This window comes from Lepisosteus oculatus, chromosome 14 (assembly GCF_040954835.1).
Source record: "Lepisosteus oculatus isolate fLepOcu1 chromosome 14, fLepOcu1.hap2, whole genome shotgun sequence".
NCBI classification, from domain to species: domain Eukaryota; kingdom Metazoa; phylum Chordata; class Actinopteri; order Semionotiformes; family Lepisosteidae; genus Lepisosteus; species Lepisosteus oculatus.
The window spans coordinates 22171067-22192799 of record NC_090709.1 but is presented as its reverse complement, the minus strand read 5'-3'; the positions used below and the strand labels follow the sequence as shown (position 1 = coordinate 22192799).

The 21733-nt window shown below is 39.8% G+C and overlaps 4 non-coding genes across 4 annotated transcripts; all 4 read left to right on the top strand.

The window, feature by feature from the left end:
- Window positions 1-1275: 1275 nt before the first annotated feature.
- trnai-uau (transfer RNA isoleucine (anticodon UAU)) lies at window positions 1276-1369 on the top strand. Its single transcript has 2 exons — window positions 1276-1313; window positions 1334-1369. It is a non-coding gene; the product is annotated as a tRNA-Ile (tRNA).
- Window positions 1370-10498: 9129 nt separating this feature from the next.
- trnar-ucu (transfer RNA arginine (anticodon UCU)) lies at window positions 10499-10591 on the top strand. The gene is made up of 2 exons: window positions 10499-10535; window positions 10556-10591. It is a non-coding gene; the product is annotated as a tRNA-Arg (tRNA).
- A 5567-nt stretch (window positions 10592-16158) lies between these two features.
- On the top strand, window positions 16159-16246 carry trnay-gua (transfer RNA tyrosine (anticodon GUA)). The gene is given in 2 exon segments: window positions 16159-16195; window positions 16211-16246. It is a non-coding gene; the product is annotated as a tRNA-Tyr (tRNA).
- Window positions 16247-19737: 3491 nt separating this feature from the next.
- On the top strand, window positions 19738-19819 carry trnal-uag (transfer RNA leucine (anticodon UAG)). Its single transcript has one exon. It is a non-coding gene; the product is annotated as a tRNA-Leu (tRNA).
- Window positions 19820-21733: the final 1914 nt, after the last annotated feature.

Here is a 21733-nt window from a genome sequence, read left to right as displayed (position 1 = left end):
GAGAGTATAAATTAATTCTCCCAATCTCCATACAAAGATAAAACTCCATGTGTGAGTCTAAGTTTCTTTGAGGCTACTGATGTACGTCATTATTGGACATTCCCAGTGATATTGACTAAGGAGCTCAATTTTTACATGTTGTAGTTCAACATGTGCAAAACATTCGTATCCCCTGCAAATATCGGCAAGGTCAGTGATATTCTCAACAATGCGTGACATTGCAATTCGTGCCATAATTTTTCCCAATGTATTCTGACATGCCAAGATCAGAGGGTCATATTTAAAAAACTGGTGCATTAAAATTGTTTGTACTTCAGGATTTTGATAGTCTGTTACATTGTCTTTCACACATCAGTGTCAGAACTGTGAGACATTTTCATAATCAGGGGGGAGGCCGTAGAAATAAGCAGAAAGTGCAATCACTTTTTCCCAGTGTAAGTCCGTGTTATGGTGAGTTTTTAAAATTGGTTTGCGATTTTCTGAAATATATTCCATACAAAAATATAGTTTGGACAGTCGCTATTTGGATATTCCCTTTCAGTGAAGATGTCTACAGTTTTCCAGCCGGATTAGTACTGATCGAAGAGAGCCATCTACAGGCGAAAGGCGACATAACATCACAGCAGCAGCATTTAAGGTGGAACGAAAAACACGCATAAGAAGCTGGCGAATAAGAAGCCAACTTCAGCCTCGTAGCAGACCCTGGGAGGCACGCTCAAAATAATCATCTTTCCCAGTACTTCAGAGTCTTATTTAGATCGCTTCACTGCAATTTTATTTGATTGATTGGAGATGTGAAGCCATCGAGCCTGAACTGCGCTTCACATTGAAATTGAACCCATTTCTCATGTTCTCTCAGTGTCGAGGAAGCAATTGAGTGTAAAGGAGGCGACTTGAAAATGAAACGTGTAATCACCTTACAGAGGGTCTTCACGACGGGGTGCGTCAGCTAGTTCTCCATTATTTTCAATTTACTGGACTTCTGAAGAAACCTATCTACAACGAAAATACAAACTGCACAGTTCAAGGCACATGAAGAGAAATCAGTGTGCCGATTGACTCAAAAATGTCGCTACAAACAATCTACCAGGCTGATTTACTTGTCCGACCACCTCCCTCCGTCCCCCTTTGCTGTTAGCACAATTCTTTCAGTTTCTTTTCTTGTATTCTCCTTGCTATTTCAGTGTTCCCCATGTATAGATGGATCCACAACCGAAACCGTTTTCACCCTGTGTTTCTGCACCGTCAGTCTGTATGAGGAGCACACTTTGCACAGCTCCAGTGGCGCAATCGGTCAGCGCGCGGTACTTATACAGCAGTGCACAGCGAAGTTATGCCAAGGTTGTGAGTTCGAGCCTCACCTGGAGCAGTGTCTTTAGCTACTGAAAGCAACTGTCAAGTTTAGATATTATTAGGTATCTGATGGAGATAAATTAACATCAAACGAAGAAGTAAAGGTTTACTTCGAGTCACAATCAAATAAGGCTCCACAGCTGAAACATTGTGTTTCCTTCTCTTTTCAGCATGGAATAAACCTTGACTTTTTCCTTTGAAGCCCATGCATTCTGACGCAGCTCCCTACTTAAATTACCATCAGCTGTGTACCTCCAGCTGACCTGTACACAAATATATGAGAGAGGTCTACTGAGACGAGAGGAGCACTGAAGACTTGAAAAAGCTCTCGAATTAGACTCTGTGTTTTTGTTGTTCCCTAGATTTGTTTTTAATGTTCTTTTTCTTTTGAAGTTGTTGCATTTGTTTTTTTTTTGTAGTTGTTAGACTACTACAGGGATTTACCTGGGTTCCTGGAAGACTTCTTGTTTTGTGTTTGTTGTGTTTTCGGGTTAAAATTGTTTTTCTTCTATTTATAGGACCCCACGCATTACTATGGGAGTAGATAACTTTAGTTCTTACATTGTACCTGAAATTACCACATAAACTACTACTCTGTTTCCCTTTTTTTAAAAGGCACAAGTGAAGTTTGTTTTTCCTTGCTGCTGATTGGTAGCTACAATGGGTCAATTGCAATAAACCCTTATACAATAAACTCCACTGAAATTTGTCAGCAGCTCTGTACTAAACCTGTTCTCAATTGCAACAAACCTAAAATAACAGCTGCTGCCCGTTAGATGTTACTGCATTAGGAGTCTAGCTTAAACCACCTCTTCATAGGTTTTAAGCTACTCAGTAGCAGACTAAGCAGAACAATCGATCACATTAGAACTGTCTTGAATGTAATGGAAATAATGTACTCATTAAGTAACAAGCTTATGCACCACTTGCTTGAAAATTATTATTATATTTAACTAAAATTGCTTTCCAGACACCACAAATATTCACAATGAATGTTATCATTACACGTATTTACTAATAAAAGTGTTATTTATTAATTATTATGTATATCTTCCATGTATATTTTTATTAGTAGCTGTATTACAAGTAATGCATATACAGTCTTTATTATAGTTAGTTTTCAGTTATCCTGGGGAGGGAAGAGAATGGAAATTAAGGAAATAAAAATTTAAAGGGCTTTTAAGTCTTCAATGTGTTCTGTCATAGCTGTGTGTTGTCACATCTGGGTGTTAGTTTAGTATATTTGTTGTATTATTTATTGTGATTTAACACTACACTTGTGTTTCTCAGGAGAAAGCAGTAAGATTTTGTTTTATTTGAGGGTACAGAAAATTGTATTGTACGCCCAAATGTAAGGTTACGTTAAGAAAACATTGTTGTTACCTTTTGCAACGTTATTTATTTAAGACGGTTCTTCAGAATAGTGTCCCTTACGTATCTGTGACTGTGGTCCAACAATAACGGTGCTGAAATAGCCGGAATGTGTGGGAAGAAGATGGAGATGGAACAGGAGGCTTATTCAGTCGATAGAAAGGTTGTGTAGGACTGAACACACTACGGTTATGGTACTGGGTTTAAGAGCATTACGATCCTACAGTCTCCTGATCCGTAATCAGATGCGTTATCCAATGTACCACTGGCCCTTGTACCGCATTCCTCAAGTGCACCACTGTGAGCTTGCGCCGCTACAATAATACATCGCCCCAGTCCAAATTTTCTAAAATTAAATGAACACTTCCATTAAATTTAATGTAGAAGGATGTTGCTTTCCATAATGATAAACTGTGTGGCAAGACAGGCACCACTGAGACTCAACCCCAGGATCTCCTGTTTACTAGGCAGGCACTCTAACCAACTAAGCCACAGCATTCTCACATCCTAGTGTTAATTCTGCATCAGCAGGGTCAGCTTGTCAGCACGCCTGTCTCCATTTGGTGGTTTGAGCTGACGTTGCCATGACGTTGCCATTAAATGCGACCGAGAATACTCCAACCGGCGCGCCGCTACGCCTGCCGTCGGAGAACTAAGCCATGGCACTGGCATCAGATATCCCTTTTACAGCCACTTGGACACATCTCAATTGCTCTGAGACACCTGCATTCAGTGTGCGCTGAGCCTGCTCGCTGAGCAAGTGACGAGAAATGGCTTATGTCCAAGGAGTTCAATATGCTTTTTATGTTCAATGGGGTGTCCACTACAGCTAACACTGAAGCGCAGCACAGGCTCTGTGGTTTGACATCTCACAAGGTAAATGTTGAAATTGTAGGTGGAAGAGGAAAATTACCCTTGAGTATGGGGAAAGAGGCAACTCATGTCCGGAGGGGGCTGAAGTGTGTATGGAGGTGGCCAAGTGGTTAAGGCAATCTCCTCTTAATACATGATACTCTGCACAAGTAGGTTTGAACCCCATTCTCCTCGAGGAAGGGCTTTGACACATTTTGACCTTTTTAAACTTGGTGTGCTTTCGTTTTGTTTCTTCGCTCCTGTATTACAGCAGTAATATTTCTATAGGTGTATTATCATGGTAGGCTGACAGCAGGAACACGTGGCCCACAAGCAGTGACAATATCAGAGGTGTCTGCAGTGTGTTGGTTTGTAAGCAACGATAAAATAACTTGACATGGAAGCAGGTGTGCCTGCATTAATACAGCTCCATCGAGAGGAAAAAGTAACACAAGAACCGACATAAATTCAACAGCACGTTTCTGCAGCTGAAAACAGAACATACTCCACGTGATGATTGAGCTCACAACCTCGGTATAACTCCACTATAAAAGCACCACAACCTGACCAATTGCGCTACTGGAGCAGCACAGCACAGTAGCACATTTTCCTCAGTGTACTCAAACAGTGCTTCTTCCCTAGCCTACCAGCTTCAAGACTTTTTTAAATTGATCAAAGATTCATTGGAAAAGGTTTGTTGATGGGTCAGGTGGGAATCACACCCAGATTCACTGCTTGCAAGGCAGCTATGTTCATCATTATACCCAGGACTGGCGCCAGGGGAATGATCTGTAGGGGGGGGGGGGGTCTGAAATCCTGAGGGGGGTAGTGATATTTCGGTTTAAATGGAGCCATTGCAACCATCCAAGTGAATTCTCGCAAGCATGCCACTGATTAGTATTTCATGTTAGAAGATAACGACAAGCAATCTGGTATTTAGTGATGAAGAACAGTTCCACGTTCATCAGAACTCACGTGATTATTTTTGCCTGGAGCATCAACCATATGTGTTCATTTTTGCAACAACATCAACGGTAACGAGGTTCTGAATCATTAAGAAATCATTGTAAAACCAACAGAAAGTAGAAACTTCTATAACTACAGTCCTAGTTATATAACGATTGTAAGTATAAGGATAAACTACTGCAAGGCATTGGTCCACCTGAGCAAATAAGGTCATAATAATGTTGACACCCCAAAACATAGACACTATGTAACGTGCTGTTCCTGGACAGATAGCCCTCCTGCACATTAAACAGTCTGATGTAGTAACTGTGAATTCGGGGTTAGTGTAGTTATCTGACCATTGACAATTTATCCAAAACTGAGGGGGGTGGGACTGTTCAGTTGAGGGGGCGATTTTGGCATGCCAGTAACATTTTGACAAAACGTCCAAGAGTTACGAAAACACTTACTTTGTGTATAAAGTACATTGTGTACACACTGTAAGTTCAGAACGCGAGAAATACTGCTCAATATGGGATCCTGTCCAGGAATATCAGGGCTGTAAGGGGGTCAGATCTATAGATGTAGTAAACACATTAGTGGAGACAGTGTGTCTGCCCTCTGTGTGAGAGCCAGACAGGAAAAATAATCTGTGGTCTGGGAAGAAGAGACCCTCGTTGGAAGAGCGGTGCTTCTCACAGGAGAGAATGAAAAAAAATATTTTTCTCCTTGGGGGAATTAAAAGCACTTATGGGGAGTGGTGTGATGGTAGTGCATCTGATACCACATCAAAAGGTTGTGTGTTCAAATCATGTTGAGATCGGATGATGTATGTTCAGGTTCAGCTGGTGCCGAACCCAGGAATTAGACCATGCCGTTTGGTTTTATCTGTACACCACATAGATAATCTAAATGAAATAACAGAGCAGTACAGGACACGCATTCAGGAAATTACACAGCAAGTCATTTTGAACATGACAAGAGAAAAGGCACACTGCACATCCGTGAAACATCACGTCCGACTTTAGAGACAGTTACATCACAGAATGGAAGTTTCAGGCCCCTTTTTCATTACAGGTTCAAACTAACCTGAAAGTTACAGAGTTTTAGGTCACTTTTGTATTAAAATGTGTCTGAAGCCTATAAATATAATTTGCCCTTTTTTAAATTGTGGATGAAATCCAATCCCATGTACCAAGACCTTACAGTATATTCATGTTAATTAAAATGACTAATGCTATTGGACATTAGCTGGTGCTTTTTGTAACGATTTGCTATTTCATGCTGGAAAGAAGGAAACCTGACCAACGTTTGCTTTCAGGTGCGGTTCATTCACATAATGGACTTCTATTTCTGAGTAGCCTGATTTAAAAACACACGAACCCGGTAGAAGTCGAACCTCCAATCTCATGATGCAAAATCAGACGCGTTATCCATGAAACCACTGGCCAATCATGTAACTGAATTGCACCATGGTGAGTTCAGCACTGCAACTAGTAATTACTAGTAATAGTAATAATCCCATCCTAAATTTCTAAGTGAGAAACGTGTTTTCTACATTTTTATCAGTTTTAAAATATCATCTCTTTAATACAGACAAAGGGTTTGTGTTTCACTTTGAAATTCTGATTGATTTAGAATTCAAAGAAAAAGATGCTTTCTTCAACAACGCAGTGCAATTATGACATCTTTCACTCTACTTCTCTCTTGTAGTAAAGCAGACCTTGCAGTGTGAGCATTTACTCTAGTAAATTAGGTCATGTATCATGTTAAATCACTTCTTCAAAACAAAACATTCCTGGTGCACGTTTTCTCCATGAAAAAAATACATTTTTCCCTTACATGATTTCTCTTTTTTTTTCCATCAGAGTACAGAAAGAAGAAAAAAGGGAAAAGCAGTGTCGCAAAAAAACTCCATCGCCCTTGGGAGATGTCAAGCTCATCGGATATGAAAAGTGCCCAATAAAAGCAATTTCTTTTCATTTATCTTAGCGTCAGGGCTGCTATTGTGTGTAGAGGAGGCAACTTGCTCAGCCAGCAGACTCACCGCTTACTGAATACAGGTATGTTTTGAGTGTCATGCTGATCGTCTTATAAATGCAAAAAAAACTTTTAAAGCTGATAAAGTTTTCCATTGTAATTTGCATGTAGCTACAACGTCCCTGGAAGAGAGATTTTATCAGTTGCATGTAATCAGTATTTTTTACTTTTTGTTTAGTACTGGAAATATATATTTTTTTAATTTTTCTAAAGAAGATCTCAAGAAGTATTGCCAGGACCTTCCTTAAGCATTCAATAGCGATATTAATGGATCAGAAATGTAAGGTAAATTGGTGATCTGAGCCAAAATAGTCCTTACACGCCTCCTGGAACAGTGTTCATATTCATAGCAAGTTATATTCTTTTTCAACCCCAAACGTTGCTATTGCATTAAGCTTTGTGTGACCATTAGAGGTTTCGGTAGCTTCTGGAGAGCGCACTTTTCCAAACTGAAACCTATAAGAACATTATTCAAGACGCACCATGTCCCAGAATCATTCATCGGGACTAGGATTAATATCAATGGAAAGTACTTCAAAATAAAAGATTTAACTGAAATATTAAAAGAGTAGGAAAGCATTTAAAGTAGAAAAAAATCAGTTCAGATGATATTTAATTTTTTGAGAAATGGGCACATACATCAGCTCAGTGAGCAGTGCGAGGTGCTCTTCTGGAGATGATGTTAAATTAGTTAAAATCATGTGATAGTTAAAAAAGCTTAATACTTAGTTAAACAGCCAGCACAAATGGTTGCGTTTGTGATTATGTCACTTCTCTACTACAGCAGCGTCGGTAAAAGACCCTCTGAAAGCAGTAAGGCTCTGCACAGCTGAATTCGTTGCTATTTGGAGAAATCCACAAACTCGTGTTTTTCATGTGCTTTAAAAGACAGCCATACTCACCGACAAAATAAAGACACTGCTGCTGATTTTTTCCGAAGCACAGTTGACCTTTCTGAGCCAATTGATGAAGCTCACCCAATGAATACTATAGCAGAAGGTGGAGGAAAGTGCAACTTTGTAACTATCACAACCACAGGAACAACTGCAAGAAGTAGAATCAATTTCCCATCGAATGGTGGTGTTGTCTGAGGTACGCGATGTGAGCGTGTGCAGAGAATCCCACAATCTCTTCAAAACTTGGACAAAGTATTTCTGATGGAGCGCTGTGCGCAAAGATTGAATAAGCTTTGCTCCTGCCGATGATTCTGCGTGAAAAAGCACAGCATTCAAGTTTCACAGACAAATGCACCATGCCTACTGTAGCGGCGAGGCTTATTAATAAGAAAGAATTAAGTGTTCTGAGCCTTCCCAAATGAGGCCCCATTTCTGTGTTCATCTCTGTGGTGCAGCCACAGAGAAACTATTCATGCAGGCTGATTTAAGGTTCCTGATAAGGACAGCTCCCAAAGGGGATGCACTTAGCTAAGCCTGGCTATCATGATCAATGGTCATCCATTGGTGCCTATCTGTCTAGGGAGTGCCAGTTGGACATCTGGACTGCATTCCTAAGTGTCAGGAGTAAGTGACTCATATTTCACCTTGATCAACCAATCAGGGGCTGGTAGGGCCGAGTAACCCACGTGGGACTCTGATGCCCATGGAACTTTCAGCCAATCAACGAGCTGAAGTTCCTCCAGGTAAAAACAGGCAACACAGAGAGCCTGAGAGATTCAGTAAGATTCAGGGAGATTCAGTAAGATTCTGGAGAGGATTCTGTGGACTGTTCTAAAGGGAATTCAAAGGAGAATTCCAGGGCAGGACGGCCCAGGAGCAGAAGGCTCCCAAGGGCAGGACATTCTCGCAGCGTGCCTCCTGACCATCCTGAGACTCAGCTCGGACAACCACGGAACGGCCAGTGTGTCCGAGTGCCAGAACTTTCCTTTGTTCTAAGAGTCTAGAGTGGAGGTTGCCAGAGAGTAACCAGCAGCAGGCCTCGTAAACAGGTCGGAACTGTGGACAGCTGAATCACTATTCAGAACTAGCTCTTCATCAGGAACGAACCGGTCCTCTTCCTGACTTTCTGGGACCCACAGTCATCTTTTCTCCTGTGCACAAACTTTGCTAGTTAAAGCCAACAGTGAGCATCAGCAGTGCACCGTCACAAGCCGCACAGCACAGCCTGGCACCGAGCCAGAGAGCGCGGATTGGACAGCAACAGCCTGCAACTGTTTGTTTGTGCCCGCAGGAGATCTGAATCCCCAGAAATTGGATGAGTATTCAACTTCACTGCATTACAGCTCGAGAATTCCATTGTTATCCAAACCAGTTGATATCAATTTAATTCCTAAGAGTTATGTACTTGTTTTGAGTATCTAATGTAGAAGTTGTAACCAAGTTCACTTTACGAAACGGTCTTAATGAATGATATACTGAACGTATGTCCTCTTGATATGTGTAACACTTTGTAACTGATTGAATATATATCTTTTGTATTCTGATAACCCTCTCGATAAGATCTGTTAGGTTTACATGCATATTCTATGTATTAATAAATGTATCCTCGTGTATTAGCACCTGTGTGTGTGCGTTGTTTGAGTTATGTCGCATGGTTGGACTCTAAAGCCATCAAAAGAATCAACTTTGTGATTTACTGCTACAATAAATAATTGTCTCAGTAAATGCCCAAACCCTACAGAACTGGTGCCTTCAGAGAGCCACTACAGTTACATATTTGGCGTCCCTGAACGGCCAGTTTTTCTTACACTACAGAACCAATTTTAAAAACAATTGCGGCACACTACGATTCACACTGACTCAAAAGTGATCACGGCAGATGTTGTTCCCTGCATAATGCTGAAGGGACCAAAGAGCATTGCTGTTGGGAACACAAAATGAGGTTTTTTTATGCCTTGATGTTAAGCTGACAAAGACTATCTTGAAACACCTAGTTCAGTCTCTCGACAGACTGCCAAGCAAAGCTTTTACCCATTGACGTCGCAATAGAAGGAAGGTCTTAACCCACCAACACTTAGCAGTGGCAAGATTCAAACCTAACCCAGTGAAGAAAATGGAGCACAAACCCAGCACTTAGACCACCCAGCCACACTCCTTACACCTTACTCTCTTGAGAACGTCGGGTGGGTTCAGCTCTTGTTGTGCGACGCGTGGAAATGACTGCATCTTCATTTTCCGAGATGTTTCCTATCACATCTTTGTCAGCTCTGAATAAAGTGCTTCTTTGGAGCAGGCTTCAGACCTTTTATTTTATTTATAAAGGAGGGCCATTCAGAAACATGTAATTCCTGTTTTAGAAATGCTTTGGGCGGTGTGTTTTATATAATGCACAAACAGTATTCTGATTGTATACTGTAGACCTGTGTAGCAATCATACTGGACGTGACTGGGATTCTGAAATGTTTCTTGAAAAGGTATTCAGGGCTGCTTGAATCTATAATAAAAAAGTGACCCGAAACTTCCAACCTTCCAATCACTGATGTCGCTCTCCCTAAACCTGTACGGGATGTTTTGCTGATGTGCAGTGTGCCTTTACTCCTGTATTAAAAACGACCTCTGTTGTTGGGCGGAGTTGAAGGAGAACTTACTGCACAGAAAAAGTACGTAACGATAAAATATTTCTGCGCGTGAAACACATCAATCGTTCAGCATTTCTAAAATGTTTAATTGAATTGACAAAGAAATCCTCTCCTTAAACTTCGAAAAGGATTATCTGTTGAGCCAGCAGGCGTAACACTGCAGTTGCCCGTTTCTCACAGGTGGTTGAAGTTGTGGATAACATTTAGCAGGTTTGGCACCATGGCTTAGCTGGTTAAGACGCCTCACTAAAAACCAGGAGACCCTGGGTGTGAATCCCAGCGGTATCTATTCGTAGACAACAGGCCACTCATTGTCAATATTTATGGAGCTTAATTTAAAGACAACGGGAGAAGCATGAGTTACAGCTTTCTGTAGCTGTTTTATATAGCAATGTATCGGTTGGCTCTGTGGCGCAATGGAGAGCGCATTGGACTTCTAGGCTTTGATAGAATGAAGTCATTCAAAGGTTGTGGGTTCGAGTCCCACCAGAGTCATGTATCATTTTGATTCAACCTTTCAAAATCCTCTAGGGATCAGTGTTGATCAAGTCAAATAAAGGACTTCTTAAGAGTCCACAGTTGAAAATGAACCAGCAGCCACAAGAAAGAAATTAGCACTGGACTGTGATCACATTACTCCTGTCCTGGACTCCTTGCACTGGCTTCCTGTCAACTTCAAAATCCTCATGCTCACCTATAAGGCTCTCCATGGCTTGACACCACAGTACCTGTCTGGGTTATCGCCCTACTCCCCACCTCACAACCTTCGCTCTTCTAATTCTGGTCTCCTATCTGTCCCCCAGTCCATCTACACTCTATGGGTGACAGGGCCTTCTCCTGTTTTGTACCAAAGCTCTGGATCTTTATTCCCAAGGATATCAGAGAGTCACCTTCTCTAAACTCCTTCAAATCCAGACTCAAAACCCTCTTCTTTAGAAGAGCCTTTAATGAACTATTCTTTACCCCTCTGTTCCTACTGTATTTAATACCACCATCTATTGTCTCCTCTAACTGTGTATTCTCATCCTGCTTATCTTGTGTATTTTTTAACTTTATTGGTTTCATTCTGTAAAGCACTTTGAAAAGCCACCTTTAAAGGCACTATATAATGTATAGATTATTATTATTAATAATAATAATGAACAGCGCATTTAACACTGAGCACATGCGGTCCTTCTTTGCAAAGGATTGCAAAAGCTGGGAATTAGCCTTTCACTCGTGTTGTTGAAGACCGTATCCTGGCTTTGTTGCAGGAAATGTCTGGATGCCATCACCGGATCAAGGAGAGGATCAGGGTTTTGGGAAGTCTTTTTGATGCCTGACACTGTGTGTTTCCTGGTTGTAACGGGTGTCATTCTGGACCTAAACAACAGAGAACACCGTTGAAATAGCTGAACTGCCTAGCGGACACTTTGTCGCCTTCTTCTGACCTGTATTTAATGCGATTCTCTGAAAACTTGGCACGTTATATCTGTGCTACCTTTATGGAGGGCACACTCATAAGAATCATAGATTCGATCACAAGCATCTAAAAATGAGCCTGAGAAAATGACATCACGCTATGAGGCTGAATGGCACAAATTCTCCTGTTACTTCTGCAGCAAATGTGTGTTTTTTGCTTCTTATTTGGCAGCAGTGGGATTCCAACTCACACCCCCAAAGAGACTAGAGCTTTAATCTAGCTCTAAATTAAAAACTAGGTGACTTGTAATGGCTGGTAGGAGAGGAAAGGTATAAATGCTTCTTTTTTGGACAAAGTCTTTATCTTTTTTTTCACCAGTTGTTTTGATCAAATTATTGTAACGCAGTGCCATATTAAGGTATAATATGTACATGAACGTCATGTCTGAGTCGATGATGGCAGCTGAGTATCGCTGGAGGACAGTTCATCATGAGTGGGTAAGCCTGCATAATGAGGGAGAAGAGATCGGCCTCTCTGATGCAGTGTCCAGTGACACTAACCTTCTGTCCTACTGTTCTCTGCTAATGTAGATGGTGAATGTTTATTTAGGTGAATGTAAGGTTTCATTCTTGTAAAATATTTCCGAGCACTTTTTTTGTTGCTGAAAATTAATCCTGAGCATTTGAATGAATTCCGATATTGTCACCTAATTCCATACATTGTTTCATCAAACTAGAACATTTAGAGGAGGTCAATTGCATTTATGAATTGCATAGTGATAGTATTTCTTTCCATTTAAATACTTCAGTCAAAAATGTAGAGAAGGTGCTCCTGTTTTCACCATTATAAGAACTGTGATGCACCAGTAATATTTACTCTCATAAAAGTATTGTAATTGTATTGTTCTGTTCTGTAACAATCTTGAGTGACACAAACCTTCTGTTTTACTGCACTACACTTCTCCAGAGGCCAGTTCAGCACACAAGGATCCTCAGTCAAACAAACACTGCAATCGCTTGATAAACGCTATTTCTCATCCTTTCTCTTAGTGTCGGTGCTACTATTGTATGCAAAGGAGGCGACTTGACAATGAAGAGAGTCTTCATGAAGGTGTGTGTCGGCAAGCTGTCCACTGTCAATTGACTGGGCTTGTGAAGAAATCAATCTCATTCAACAACCATACAAATTGCACAGCTTAAGGCACATGAAGCGAAATCTGTGAGCTGATTGACACAAAACAATGTCACTTCACATTATCTGCAAAGTTGTTTTGCTTGTCTGACCACCTCTTCCTACTTTACAGTGAGCACATATATTTCAGTTCCTTTCTCCCATGTGGAGATGTATCCACTGCCAAAACTGCTGTCTGATTATTTAAATTATCTGTAAAACTGTTACATGACTTCATCTAATTGTAAATTTATAAGACGGTCTGTGAGACATTTGTGAGAGTAGCTGAATCCCAGGGCTGGTATGGAATCACACACAGGCGGGTCTTCTGTGTGATCTGAGTCCCACTGCTCAGAGCTACAGACTGGTCAAATGGTCACTATTGTAGACACGACCATCGGACCATAGGCTACAAATAATCAATATACCGATCATAGTGTCACTACTGTTGTTTATTACATAAATACTGTATATAAATAATAAGATAATTCCACACTCATAAAACATTTATAAACATTTTGGGAGGCTGACATACAGTAAAGAAAGTAATACTGAAGAGTTTGGAAGTCCTGGAAAGCGTTAATAGATCCTTCTTGCTTTCGACCTGGAACAGAGCCCACAACTGCCAGATCAGTGACCCCTGAGCCCAGTTCACAGAGAGGAGAACCAGGAGCTCTTCTATGTCTCTAAGAGGGCTGGGAGGAAAGATAAAAGGGGGAAATGTGACATGAGTCCAGGCTGTTCTGTCTGATATTGTTCATGTAGCAGCACTGATTGTCTGAATATCTTCTGGTTCTGGATTGTGAGGATAGAGAGCAGTACGGAGTTGAGATCCTGTCTGAGTGTGAGTCTGAGCTGTGAATCTCACTGAGAAGAGAATAATGATTTTTTATTCTGCCTGAGAATTTTCCTGAGAATTTTTTTCTTTTCCAAGTGGTGTTACATCCCCTTCAGATACTCTACACAGACTGCCAGAGAGAAGAGGATAGAGAGATGGACAGATAAGAGCACACACAGCAAGAGACACCGACGTCTTGATTTACTTTGAAGCAAGTGTTAATTTCTTTTCTGGAACAAGTTGTTTCTGAACTTCAAGAAATTCATACAACTTCTGAAAGATAAAATACAAATCTTGCTTCTCAGGACAGAAGAAATGCTTCCAAAAAATGCCAGTGATTTTTTCTCCTTTTAACGAAAAGTGGAGAAAAACAACAGCAGTGCAACTCCGTCGGCTTGATTTAGCTTAATACAAGTATTCACTTCCTTTTCTGTAGATTACAGCCTGCGAAAGATGAAATGAACTTCTTGGTTACTCTTAGTCAGTGCAGAAGAAATACTGCCAGCTGGCAGGAAAATGACAGTATTTTATTTTCTTTAACTACAAACATGTGAGTTGTGAAAAGCAACGGGAATGTGTCCCTGTGCAGCTGTTAAACAAAGGGCTGGTGGGTCAAACGTACTCAGGGACGTGCTTCAGATTGTGATGATGTAAACAAAATCTCCGCTAAAAATTGAAGGGATTTCTTCGCAAACCCTCTTGAATGTGGCAGGAAATCTTTGTGTTTTACTCGTGTGCAACTACAACAAGTAAACAAATAAGTACCTAAGTCAATGTCCAAGAAAACCATCTTCACGTGTGGAATTTTTCTTTAACTGGCTGTTGGGAGAATTCATTTATACACCCGTTGTATCCTTAGCAAAAATATTTTAAAATTAGAACACAGATTTGTTGGAGAACTTGACAATCCTTGACAATCATTATTAAATGAGCATTATACAAATGTGCGTTGATATTTTTAATATGTACCTTAATTGTAATATATATATATACATAATTGCTTTGATATGGATGTTCATTTGAAGGAATTGAGGAAACTATGAAGGATCGCAGAACAACCAAAGATACATTTGGGCATCTGCTATTGGTAAAGATGAAAGAGTACCTTAAGTGTGAAGCTTTCATACACACGAGAGAAAAAAACAGTTTTAATGCACTTCATTAAACTGATGGTATGCTTATCAATCGTGCATAAAGTGTACATAGCAGAGGATGGTTTCGATCCATCGACCTCTGGGTTATGGGCCCAGCACGCTTCCGCTGCGCCACTCTGCTGACAGCTGTTATAATGTGATTCAACACAACTGCTCTATCTTTGCTTTCTAAAAGTGCGCCCGAGATGAAAAGTCTAAACGGTAAACGCAGACGTCACTTTGAGCACTTGGTCTTTTATAGCACAAATCATCACCCGCTGCTCTACATGGGCGTGTCTTCAATATCGTTGAGAACCAAACCTTCTGCTTTCCGAGGCAACTGATTCTTTCGTCGTTAATTCCCAAATCTTCAATGAGAATCAGTGAAACGAAAATCAAACACATGTACACACTCGCGTCCTAACCTGAAAGAAAAATCTACACCCACTTTATAATACTGAAAATGATTCAGGAAGTACAGCAAAGTTCTAAAACCAGCGAATGCATCTGCATACAGTACATAAAATGTCAATTTTTCAAAAGTAAAATCTTCAGCTTTGAAAGATTACCATCCATATATTTTCGTTTTTCTCTTTTTTTACATAACACGCTTTCGAGAAACAAACTGTCTTTTAATTAAGGTTTCATTAGAAAATGTGTATCTTGGTTTGCCAAGTTAAAATCGGCACATCCCAGTGGGCAAAATGATGTAGAATATACGACTATTGAACGCATACCAGACGTGTAACTGTGCTCCGTAACTGGTCTAGAATGAAATTGATTATATGTTTATTATACATAAATGGTTGTAGTTCTATTATACGGATAAATTTAGAAGACTACTATACATATATAGTTAAAGGTCTATTATACATCAAAGAAAGATTTTTATAGGTGTAGAAACTAGTAAATAAAGCCAATGATTTATTTTAGAAATTTATTCTTAAAATATACAACTATTCACACCTGAAAAATATGTAGTTCAAATTATACATTATATACAATATTGTAATCAACAAATGTCTAACCATCATAAAAAACACAACTAGTAAACTTCAGTTACAAATTCTAGTAACATGGCAATATATATATATAGTAATGACAAACACAAACTAATTACATGAACACGCTAATATTTAACTCAAAACCACATTTCGAAACTTCTTTATTTCCACGAAAATATTATTAATGTAGCACAAACGCTACTTTCTAATAAAGACAGAAAGAAACTATTTGTTTTGTGTCTCATGGTGATCCTCCTCTCGATACTAATGACATGTTTAATATGATCCCTCGAGAAAAAAAAGGAGTCAATTTCCGCCTGGAATGATTGATGCCCCATCAAACATTTTGTAATATCCCTGGAAGTTTATACAGTAGAATCCTGGTTCGTGGCTTAAATTCAAGGTAAACAAGACTAAGGAAACGAGTTGGAAACTTGATGTCGAAGTGGGATTTAAATCACCCGGAACATTTCACTACATTGGGCAGTATGTGCTAGGGAGCATTGCTCGACATCCCTTCGATAGCTCAGTTGGTAGAGCGGAGGACTGTAGTGGAGTCATTAGGGAATCCTAAGGTCGCTGGTTCGATTCCGGCTCGAAGGAAGGTGCTTTTTGTGTACTTTAATCAAAGAGTTAAAAAAGCGAATCTGTTTCATTCAGACATTTATCAAAAGTTCAATAAACGACGAAGTAGAGGTTCCTGTTCCGAATTCAGCCCACGTCTGATTGTCTTGTTTTGGCCAAGATCTGATCTTTGAATTAAGGGACTACTCTGTCTGCTTTGTAATTCAAAAATACATACAAATGTCAAGTTTTTTGTAGATATAAAGGTGTTCTCTGTTTTCAAAGGATAGGTACTTAATTGGCATAATGATTTGGTATTGATTTTGTATCGTTGTATTATGAAGTTTGTGCTTTCTGTGTTTTTATCGTATTGTGAACTTATTTTTTAAACAAATGCTTACAAAGGCAAACAGGGCACACATCTGTTTATACCAGTGGTGAATTGTACATTTGTACAAGCTACTGTGCACTTCTGGGAGTATAACAGGTTCGATATAAAGTGGCAAAAATATAAAAGGGGAATATACCCCAGACTGCGTATAAGCTCTCGTTGTGACTGTTGTTTTATTTTTAGATAAAAATGGCGTACTGTGCACGAAATGTTGCAGAAACACAATTTGATATTTTAATAATTATTATTTTAATAATTTGATCAAATTGAGGCCCAGGATCCAAATCTTCAGTTCTGATTTTTTTAAGTGATATCTTTCCTTCCTGTCGTGGAAGTCACACGATGTGAGCAATTGTTTTTTTTACGTTGCGATCCAAAGATCCTCAGGCGCACTGTAACCAAACCAGGATGGATTCTGCTCGGAGCCGGACTGAGCTCATTCTCACTCCCTGTGCTAAAAACAGAATTAGCTCTTCCCCGAACATCGTCTACAGCTGCTGGATGGTGCTCTGCGTCTTACTGCTCTGGCAATTACTTTGACGAAAGACAGATCACTTGTGCGCTTTTAACCTTCTCGCAGCTACAGCTATAGCCCTGAAAAAAGCATTAGCTTTATCAGTTTTTACATTAATCTATTTTGAATCAAAGTTTGATATTTTTTTTTATTGCATTTTACATTACAATTATAATAATAATAATCATTATTATTATTACGCACACTTATATAGCGCTGTTCTGGATACTCCACTCAATGCGCTTTACAGGTAATGGGGACTCCCCTCCACCACCACCATTCTCCTGAATGATCACAGAGAGTCAGGACCTCGGTTTTACGTCTCAGCCGAAGGACGGCACCTGTTTACAGTTTAGTGTCCCCTTCATTGTATTGGGGTATTAGGACCCGCATGGACCGCAGGGTGTGCGTCAAGCGACAGAAACCAGACGTGTGTCGGGCTCGGCTGCGAGCAGGACAATGACATCACAGGGACAAAGTAGAGGAAATCAAAAGGGTTCTATAAAAGACCTGTGTAAGCTGTTGGTTTGCAGTCTGGACTCTAAATCCTCCGATCCGATTTTAAATCTCTCTAATACCTGAGCTGCGGCTTCTTCCGAGTATTTATTCGTATACTTATTATGTGTAAGTGTATAGATGAAACCTTTCATATATTGTTCAGTTTAAATCAAAATGCTTTACTAATACAAGAGAGAAGTATAGTATGAAGGATGTGACAAATCTATGATTTCTTGGAACAAAACGGTTTTTATTTGCATTCGAAATGAAGCGGAATTTTAGCGGGACACACAAACCCTTTGTCCTTTTTAGAGTTTTTAGAGTGAACAGACATAAATGTAGAAAACGTGTTTTTTAGCACTACAATAGCAGGGTCAGTGGCATAATGAATAACGCGTCAGGCCTCGCGTCAGAAAATTATAAGTTGGACTGCCGTCTGGCTTGTTGCGTTTATACCACTTACGTTGTTTTATATAAATGAACTCCACCTGAAAGCTATAGAAAACACTTTGGGTAAGTTGTCTGCAGCCTCATGCGAATTTCGACAACTTACCCAAAACACTGTACTGTCTGGAGATCAGCTCCAGCTCTGAACTCAATTGCAATGAAAAACCATGCGTAACAAAACTGGAGAACAGCTGAACTTGTGTTCAGTTCGGTGATGAGGGACCAGAACTGTCCTTGTTGTAATTAGCACGAACTGCACAGGCTCTGAATCAGACCATGTCAATTAGTCTGATCAATGTAGGACACGTTAATGTAGAATTATTAAAAGGTTTATTAGTTAGTTAGTTCAGGTTTACCCACCTGAACTAATGTAGAATTATTACTTGGTCTGTCTCTTGTTTGTATATAAATGAATGTCTCTGACAACTTAATGTTAGTTTTACGATGTAGGTCAGGCATTGACATATGCACGAGTATACTAAATGTCTCACTCCTGATTCAACTCATGTTCTATAGGAGATTGGCGATTCCTCCTGTTTCTCATACAACCATATCAGAACAGAAGCCCATTTCACCCAGCTCTGATTCAAGATCGACTTGCATCTTTATCCCTTTTTTGTTCGTGATCATTATTTTCTTTAGTTATGATCAATATTGAACTTTTTCTAAGTGAAATGACAATAATCAAACATGCAGGCAGATTTTTGAAAAGTATTCGGAATTGACAGGGTGCCCCTTTGGAACAATCGTCAGAAATTGTGAGAAAATGAAAGTTATGTAAGCTCTCACACAAAGCATTGAAGATTGGAATCTGAGTGTAAAAAAGTTACCCGTCTCCCAATGATAGGCAGGGATACACACCATGACTCGAATAGACTCAGCGAACTTTAACACCTATGATATTACGAGTGCTTTGCACGTGTCGAATTTCAAGAAGGAACTACTACAACAGTTGTGGACATAATTCAATACCACCGGCAAAGTCCAATGCCGGCAACATCTGAGAAAATAATGTTCACTCATGGAATTTGGTCTTTGAATGGCTGGCGGGAAAATTCATTTATACTCCTGTTGCACCCTCAGCTGAAACATGTTAAAATAACAACGCAGATTTGTTGCAGAACCTGACAAGAATTATTGGGTTAGCACTGTATGTATTCTTGTATATTTACTTTAATTTTAATATAAATGTAAACATGCATGCTGTATAAGCTATTGTAATTTTAAAATATGTTAGCTGAGGATGCGAAGGGGGCTATTATACCTTGTGAAACACGCAAGGAACTGTAAAAAAGGCTGTTATTTGAATAAAATTGGCGATCACAAGAAAACCACAATTTATGTGGTATTATCATCAATATCCTTCAAAATCTACGTTCAAATGAAGGATTTGAAGAAACTATGAAAAAAGCAACAGTAATAGCAGAGGATTTTGATTTTTGCTCTTCAAGTCAGCAGATCACCGTAGAGTTACACCCCTACAAACAGCACAAAGGATGAATCCCACCACCTTCATTATTGCTGTGTTTGTGCCAGTGAAAGTAGCGTTTGTGTTATTGAAAGCATCTCGGAAGATGAAGGTGCAGTCACTTCCACATGTCATGATATCATTAGATCTGACGACAAGAGCTGAAGCCCCCCCTAGTCCAAGCCAGCAATGTGAAGATGGGTATGGAGGAAGGTAGCGTGGCTGAGTGGTCTAAGGTACTGGATTTAGGCTCCAGTCTCTCTGGGGGTGTGGGTTTGAATCCCACTGCTGCCAAATATTAATGTTTTAAGACCTGCAATACAATCAGTAAAAGCGCTTTTTGTTAGGCTGCGGGGGGTGTTTAGAGATAGACTTTCTAAAAGACAGGCTTAACATCAAGGCAGAAAAAATATTTTTTCTCAATAGAAATTCTCTTTGGCACGTTCAGCTTTATGTAGGGAACAACGTCTGCCGAGATCACTTTTGAGGCAGTGCACATGATAGTGTACCGGCAAGTACATTTAATATTGGCTGTGGTGGTGAGCTGCTTTTGTCTGTGAAACTTTTAATTCTTCACGCCGAATCGTTGGCAGGGGTAAAGCTTATTAAATCTTTGAACATAGCGCTCCATCAGAAATACTTTGTTCGTGATCAAAAGAGATCAGAGGATTAACTTCATGGATTCACATAGCATACCTTACAGGAAAGATTTAAAAGGGGAATTGATTGTGCTTCCTGATGTTGTTCCTGTCGTTTCTTTGGATACAAAGGTGAATGTTCTTTGACGTTCTGCTAGAGTATCCACTGGGTGGGCTTTATCAATCAGCTCGGAGAGGTCATCAGTGCTCTGTCTCTGGAAAATAATCAGCACTGTCGTTTTTCCCTGTGCTGTCTTTTAAAACATATAAGATCACGAGTTTACAGATTTCTCCAAATAACAACTATACATTTTAACCCAGCGGTTAGCATTCCTTCAATCCAATAGTTTTACTCCGGGTAAAAAGCAGCGAAATATATAGAGAGATGATATTCAAATATTTAAACGTTCTTATTGGATTACCTGTATGGAGATATCGCTCAGAATTCCTAATATGATTTTGAGTTCAGTTTTGCTTTACTACTTTCAGAGTCTTTTATTGACCTTGCTGAAGCAGAGAAGTGACATAATCACAAATGCGACTTACCTGTGCTGCTGTTTTTGGTTAATAATGATTATTGCAAGGAAAAAAAACAGCTCCTTGCATTAAGAGCAAGAGCAACCAACACGCTCGCTTGTTGAGTTGGGTTTTTTTTCCGTGGTGCTCTTCCTCAGATGTAAAGTTATTTGGCGAGCAAGGACCTCTGAGAAGGAGCCTGAATCCATCAAGAACTCAGAAATTCTAATATCGCACTACTGTCTTGTGTACAGAGATCTGCTTCTTCCTTTTTGAGTGTTTTGGTGTTTAAGAGCACGCTTCCTACCTCGAATGTTAGTTTCAGGAGATGTGCTACCGGATAAATGATTATCTTGAAAAGGTTTGGGGATGCACTGGCCGGGATTAAAACCCGGCTCAATTATTTGGAAGTCACCTGTACTACCAACACACTTCTAAGAAGCACCCGCACATTTTCGCAATCCTCTCTCTCACCTACAAAGTTATGAAGACACAGACGACCAATGAAAACTAATTTGATTCACCCAAGGCTTCACTCTTCTGTTGTGATGTTGTTTTAATTAGTGTTAGCTGTGATGAGGTATTGTTTCTGTCTCTTAAAGTTTAAGAGTCTGCTCCTTTCTTCCTGGTATAGAAAAAAACATGTTCCATCTTTGTTTACAAACACCACTGTAAATTATTTGTCCATCTCTAAAGCCTGTGTGTATTGACAAGGCAATTCAAAAGCACATATTAAATAAGAACACGATCCTTCTTGTTACCATTCCCGTGGTTGGAGCGTTGTTTCGCCCTTTAACGTTCTTCTACAATATTTACAGACAGGGCTTTATCACTGGAGTTGTGTGCATCGGTCCATGAACATCAACTGTACTGCTGTTTTTCTATGCGTAATTTAATCGCAAGCACTTAAAAGATGCAAAAAGATTTCAAGGAAAACATAATTGAAAGACAGTCGAGTAAGGAGGTAGAAAAACGCTCTCCCCCATTGAAGAATCAACCACCGTCGCCCATGTGACTGGATATAAAAATAAATTATTCATTTCAATTATTCATG